The following is a 7545-nucleotide window of genomic DNA, read 5'->3' as shown; positions in this document are numbered from 1 at the left end:
CCAAGGCCCCACTATTAATTGTGCAAGTCTTGCCCTGGTTCATCTACTAAAATGCAGCACCTTGCATTTATCTAAATTAAACTCCATCTGCCACTCCTTAGCCCATTGGCCCAGCTGATCAAGATCCCGTTGTACTCTTAAACAACCTTCACTGTCCACTATACCACCAATTTTGGTGTCATCTGCAAACTTACTAACCATGCCTCCTGTATTCTCATCCAAATTGTTTATGTATAAATGATAAACAATAGTGGACCCAGCACCGATCCTTGCGGAACACTGCTGTCTCCAGGCCTCCAGTCTGAAAAATAACACTCTACTACCATCCTCTGTCTCCTATCGTCATGCCAATTTTGTATCCAATTGGCTAGCTCTCCCTGGATCCCAAGTGATCAAACCTTACTAACCAGTCTATCATGCAGACCCTTGTTGAAAGCCTTCCCGAAGTCCATGCAGCCAACGTCTACAGCTCTGCCCTCAATTATCGTCTTGATCACGTCCTCAAAAAACTCAATCAAGTTAGTGAGACATGATCTCCCATACTCAAAGCCATGTTGCCTATCCCTAATCTCTCTCCAAATGCATGTAAATCCTGTCTCTCAGAATCCCCTCCACAACTAACCTATTACGGACGACAGGCTCACCGGTCTATAGTTCCCTGGATTTTCCTTGCAGCCTTTCTTAAATAAAGGCACAACATTAGCCACCCTCCAATCTTCCGTCACCTCATCACGGCTGTTGATGATACAAATATTCCTGCTATGAGCCCCACAATATCCTGGGACACACTTGATCAGGTCCCAGGGATTTATCCACCTTTATGCATTTTAAGACTTCAGCACTTCCTCTTCTGTGATGTGGACTCCTTTCTATTTATTTCACAGAGTTCCCTAGCTTCCATATCTTCCTCCACGGTAAATACTGATGTGAAATATTTGTTGGCGTCTCTCCCATCTGCTGTGGCTCCACACACAGATGGACTTGTTGATCTTTAAGGGTCCCTATTCTCTCCCTAGTTACTCTTTTGCTCTTAATGTACTTGTAGAACTCCAAACTGCCAAGCTTGTGAAACTACAAGTAGTTCAGCTGCATAGGTGGGGCAAAAGAAGGGTGAAAGGAAAACTGTCATAGGCAAATTGATAGTTAAAGGATCAGACAGGGTTTCTGTGACTGTAGATGCAAGTCCAGAACGTTATGATGCTTCCCTGGTGCCAGCATTTAGAACATCGCAGTGTGGCTTCAGGAGGTTCTTTTGGGGGATAGGGTGTGGGTGGAGTGGGTGAAGAAAGGTCATGGTCCACATTGGCACCAAAAACATAGGTAGAAAGGCTGATGAAATCCCGTTAAGTACAATTTAGAAAGCTAGGCAACAGACTGAAAAGCAGGAGCTCTATGACAGTAATCTCAGGAATACTCCCAATGCCACTTGCTAAGGAGTATAAAAATAGGAAGATGAGCAACTGAACACATGCTTGGAAAAATGGTTCAGGAAGGAGGACATTAGACTTATGGGGTATTGTGACCTGTACCTGGAGTACACATTACACCTTAGCAACTCCAGGACTAATATTCTTGCAGCAGGGTTTGCTAGTGCTGTTGGGGAGGGTTTAAACTAGGTTGTCAGGGGAATAAGAATCTGACAGGGAATTCAGTTAGAATTTTTTTTAAACAAAAAAGCTGGTTCTCAGAAGCATAAAAGTTGTAAATGAAAATGGAAAGCAGCAGAAACGATTTCTTAAGATCAGCCAGTCAAACTACAGATATGTTAAAAAAGCAGAATTAATAGCATTCTGAATGCATGTAGGATTTGCAACAAAATTGGTGAACTGATGGCACGAGTAGATGCAAAAGAGTAGGATTCAATTGTTATTACCACCTGATGGCTGCAGGCCAACCAAGATTGGGAACCAATACTAAAGAATATTCAACATATGAAGAACAGGCAACAACGGAGAGATGTAGCTGACAAAGAGGGACTTGATTGGTGTATTAGCAAGACAGGATCTCTAATCAATAGAACTAGATATAGAATCTGCTGGTTCTCTTCACTCAAGCCTTGTCTGTTTGTTTTCTTTGATCATATTTTTCTCTATATTCCTCTCCACCTTTCCCTGCCCCTATATTTCATGCTTGTTATCTTTTCTCTCCAACTTCCATTCTTTCCCTCTATCTGATCTTTCTTTTAGCCTGTCTTTTCTCTGTGATCATTTCACCAAATCCAATCTTTTTTCTCACTCCTCACTTCTTTGCCATTCTCACATATTTTCTCTCTATTCTGTTCTCTTACTCTGTTGTGGCAGTTCCCTAGTGTGATAGTTCTGCTTAAGGACAACACATAGTTTGCTTCTTGGAGCAGGTGGACAGACACAAGGGCTCACCGAGGACACAGTTGGTTTCACTCTCAATGTTAGAAAATGATCAAAGCTCTTGACATTTCTCTAGAATAAAAGTATCTGCTTTTACCTTGGAGATGTCTTGGTCATCGATTTTAACGCAGCCTCCCTTAACATCATAAAATCGGAACAGCAGTCGGATGATGGTGCTTTTCCCTGACCCAGAGGGGCCAACCTAGAGTAAAACAAATAACGGATTGTTTAGCCAATGAATAATGTTCTGTGCTGAACAAAGTTTTGAGAAAGACATTCAATTACCTGGTTTCTTGTACTTGTGATTTAAAATATTTGTCTCATTAAATGTACACAAATGGCATGTGCATTCTTCATCTTATTCAATCAAACACACTCAAAACAAAACAAACAAGTCTTATCTTGCCTCTTAATAGGAAATGAACTTCGTCAATGAAGGCAATAATAACAGGTCCAGCTGTGGCAGTGAAAGACTGATTGGGACGAGATAGGGAAAGGCTCAATGCAGTAACTGGACAACTTGGTAGTGAGAAGACTGCAAGTAGGGTAATAGGTTTATACGAAGACGGGACAAACTTATAAACTGCGTGTTAGTGTACAGGAGAATACCTTGGGATCTATCTGTGTGCATTTGTTGCAAGAATCACTTTTTGCATAAATTGATATTTTGGAACGAGAACTCCACTTTACTGTAGGCTTTTGCTTGACGTTCCTGCTTGGGATGCGGCCAATGCCATGGGGCTGCATTCATTGCTCATCCCTTAATAATGTAGTGGGTCTTCTCTTTCAGCCACAACAAAAGAAGTGATAATGATACAATCAATAGGTATCGCCCATGAAAATAAAGATCAGGGTCCTTGAGCTTGATTTGAGTTAATCTTTCAATTTATCGCTATGGAAGACATAAATAATGTTCACAAAATACTTGTAAATCAAGTGGTGAAAGGGACAGAAAAACCTGAACTTATTTAAGGAAAGATGCTATTTCTTTGGAGATAGTTCAGAGAAGGTTCACGAGGATGATCCCTGGAATGAGGGATTGTTTTATGAACAAAGGCCAAAAAGATTGGGATTTCACTCAGTGGAGTTTAGAAAAATGAAAGATAATCTCATTTAGACACACAGGATTCTTAAGGCTCTTGACAGGATAAATGCTGAGAGGATGTTTCCCCTCATGGGAGAGTCTAGGACCCAAGGGCATTGTCTCAGAATAAAGGGGCCCAAATTTCAGACTCAGATGAGGAGGAATTTCTACTCCCAGAGGTGCAGTGTCTTTGGAACTTCTTACTACAGAGAGCTGTAGGGATAGAGTCCTTGTGTATGTTTAAGGCTGAAACAGATAAATTCTTGATCAGTTGCAGAATCAAAGGTTATTGAAACACGAAGTTTTGAGACTCCTAAATTGCATTAAGGTAGACAAGTCCCCAGGACCAGATGGGATCTATCCTAGGTTACTCAGAGAGGCAAGGGAGGAAATAGCTGGGTCATCGGCAGATATCTTCACATCCTCATTTGACCACATGTGAAGTTCCAGAGGACTGGAGATTAGCGAATGTTGTCCTTGTTTAAGAAAGGATGTAGGGATAATCCAGGAAACTATAGGCCGGTAAGCTTGACGTCTGTAGTGGAGAAGCTCTTGGAGAAGGTACTGAGGGACAAGATATATGCGCATTTGGAGGAAAATGGACTAGTTAGTGGCAGGAAGTGTGGTTTTGTCCAGGAAAGTCATGTCTGACCAACCCAATTGAATTTTTTGAAGCGATAACGAGGATAATTGATGAGGGAAGGGCTGTGGATGTAGTTTATATGGACTTTAGTAAGACATTTGATAAAGTCCCACATGGCAGGTTGGTACAAAAACTAAAATCACAAGGGATTCTGGGTGGGCTGGCTAGATGGATAGAAAACTGGCTTGGTCATAGAAGACAGAGGGTAGTGGTGGAAGGATGTTTCTCACAATAGAGACCAGTAACTAGTGGTGTTCCACAAGGGCCAGTCTTAGATCCTTTGTTGTTTGTAGTGTATATAAATGATCAGGAGAAAATGTAGGTGGTCTGATAAGCAAGTTTGCTGATGACACGAAGATTGGTGGAGTTGCTGATAGTGCCGACGATTGTGAAAGTATACAACAGGATATAGATAGATTGGCAACTTGGGCAGAGGAATGGCAGATGGAATTTAATCCAGACAAATGCGAGGTGATGCATTTTGGAGGATCAAATTTATGTGTGAATTATGCTGTAAATGGCAGAACCCTTAGGAACACTAACATTCAGACAGATCTGGACATACAGGTCCACAGTTCGCTCAAAGTGGCAACACAGGTAGTCAAGGTGATTAAGAAGGCATATGGCATGCTTGCCTTCATCACCTGGGGCGTGGACTACAAGTGTTGGCAAACATGTTGCAGCTATATAAAACCTTTGTTAGGCCGCATTTCGAGTATTGTGTGCAGTTTTGGTTACCACATTACCAGAAGGATGTGGAAGCTTTGGAGAGAGTAGAGAAGGTTCACCAGGATGTTGCCTGGTCTCTAGGGCATTGACTATGAGGAAAGGTTAAAAAGACTAGGATTGTTTTCACTGGAAAGACAGTGGCTGAGAGGAGACCTGATAGAGCTGCACAAAATTATGAGAGGCATAGATAGGGTGGATAGTCAGAGGCTTTTTCCCAGGATTGAAGTTTCAATTACAAGGGGGCACAGGTTCAAGGTCAGAGGGGGAAAGTTTAAGAGAGATGTGCAAGGAAAGTTTTTCACACAGAGTGCGGTAGGAGCCTGGAATGCACTACCAGAAGAGGTGGTGAAAGCGGGCACATTGAAGAAATTTAAGAGGCACCTAGATGGGTACATGAATAGGGAGGGAATAGAGGGATATGGATCGAAAAACGGCAGGTTTGTTTTTAGATTAATTAGGGCATGATGGATGGCACAGGCTTGGAGGGCCAAAGGGCCTGTTCCTGTGCTGTACTTTTTCATTTGTTCATTTGTTATGGGAAAATCGCAGAAAAGGAGATGTGAGGAATGTCAGATCAGCCATGAATGGTCAAGCAAGCTAAAGGGGCCAAATGGCCTCCTCCTGTACGTATTTCTTGCAGTCTTAAACAGTAGTACAATGGGACAACAGTACAATCAGCAGGAAGAGCACTGAGGTTACTTATAGAACAAAAAGCTCACAAATCCCAGAGACCTGATGGATCTCATCCCAGGATCTGAAAAGAAATGGCTGCAAAGAATAGCTGCATTGCTTTAATTTTCCAGAATTCCCAAAATTCTGGGAAGCTTCCATCGGTTTAGAAAATAGTAAATGTAACACTTCTATTCAAAAGAGGAGGGTGACATTAATCAGGAAATCATAGACCAGTTTGTCAAACATTTGTGAAAGGGAAAATGTTAGAATCTATTGTTAAGGAAGTTATTGCAGACCATTTAGAAAATCTTAAAGAAATAGTTTTGTGAAAAGAAAGTAATAAATGCAGTTCAGCATTAGAGTTCTTTGAGGAATTAACAAGGAACATCAATAAAAGAGAACAAAAACAGAAATTGCTGGAAAATTTCAACAGGTCTGGCAGCCTCTGTGGAGAGAAATCAGAATTAACATTACCTGTGCTTGGCCCATATCCGTGTATACAGTACGCACTGACACTACTGAGTATTGATGGTGGAAGGAGTGCATGTTTGTGGATGTAATGCCAATCAAGCATGCTGCTTCATCCTGGATGGTGTCAAGCTTTTTTTTGGTGTTGTTGCAACTGCACCCATTCAGTCAAATACAAAGTATTCCATCGTACTCCTGATTTGTGCCTTGTACATGATGGACAGGCTTTGGGGAGTCAGGAGGTGAGTTATTTGCCATGGCATTCCTAGTCTCTGACCTGCTCTTGTAGTCACTGTGTTTATGTGACAAGTTGAGTTGAGTTTCTGGTCAAAGGTAACCCCAAGGATGTGGGCAGTGGGGGGGGATTCAGTGATGGTCACACCACTGAATGTCAATGGACAAAGGTTAAGATTGTTTCTTATTGGAAATGGTCATTGCCTGGCATTTGCGCAGAACGCACATTACTTGCCATTTCTCAGCCCGAGCCTGGATATTGTCGAGATCTTGGTGCATTTGAACATGGATTCCTTAATGCTACACTTGGTCAAATCACTTGATGTCAAGCGCTATGACCTTCACCTCACCTCTGGAATTCAACTCTTTTGTCCATGCTTGAACCAAAACTGTAATGCGGTCAGGAGCTGAGCGGCCCTGGCAGAACACAAACTGGGCGTCGCTGAGCAGGTGTTGCTTGATACCACTATTGATGACACCTTCCATCACTCTATATATACCCTAAAAGAGTCATACAGTCATGGGACAAGGAAACAGCAATGTTTCTCCTTGGAAAAAGAGCCAACATAATCAAAGACCGCCTACTCCAGTTATATTCTCTTCCACACTCTTCCATCAGGCAGAAGACACAAAAATTTGAAAACATGGGCTAACAGATTTCAGAACAGCTTCTTCTCCACTGTTATCAGACTTATGAACAGACCTCTCATATATTAATCTTTTGTTGCACCTTCTCTGTAGCTGTAACACTATATTCTGCAATACAATACTTTTCACTGTATCTCAGTACATGTGACAATAACAAATCAAATCAATTTAAAAGTAGGGTACTTCCCATTTAAAAACAGAGGTAACAAGGTGTAGAGCTGGATGAACACAGCAGGCCAAGCAGCATCAGAGAAGCAGGAAGGCTGATGTTTCGGGCCTAGACCCTTCTTCAGAAATGGGGGAGGGGAAGGGGGTTCTGAGATAAATAGGGAGAGAAGGGGAGGCGGATAGATGGATAGAGGAGAAGATAGGTGGAGAGGAGACAGACAGGTCAAAGAGGCGGGGATGGAGCCAGTAAAGGTGAGTGTAGGTGGGGAGTTAGGGAGGAGATAGGTCAGTTCAGGGAGGATGGACAGGTCAAGGGGGCGGGATGAGGTTAATAGGTAGGAGATGGGGGTGGGGCTTGAGGTGGGAGGAGGGGATAGGTGGGAGGAAGGACAGGTTAGGGAGGCGGGGACGAGCTGGGCTGGTTTTGGGATGCGGTAGGGGGAGGGGAGATTTTGAAGCTTGTGAAGTCCACATTGATACCATTGGGCTGCAGGGTTCCCAAGCGGAATATGAGTTGCTGTTCCTGCAACCTT

The sequence above is a fragment of the Rhincodon typus genome, chromosome 7 (genome assembly GCF_021869965.1).
Source record: "Rhincodon typus isolate 14 chromosome 7, sRhiTyp1.1, whole genome shotgun sequence".
NCBI classification, from domain to species: Eukaryota; Metazoa; Chordata; class Chondrichthyes; order Orectolobiformes; family Rhincodontidae; genus Rhincodon; species Rhincodon typus.
This window is presented reverse-complemented; position numbering follows the sequence as displayed.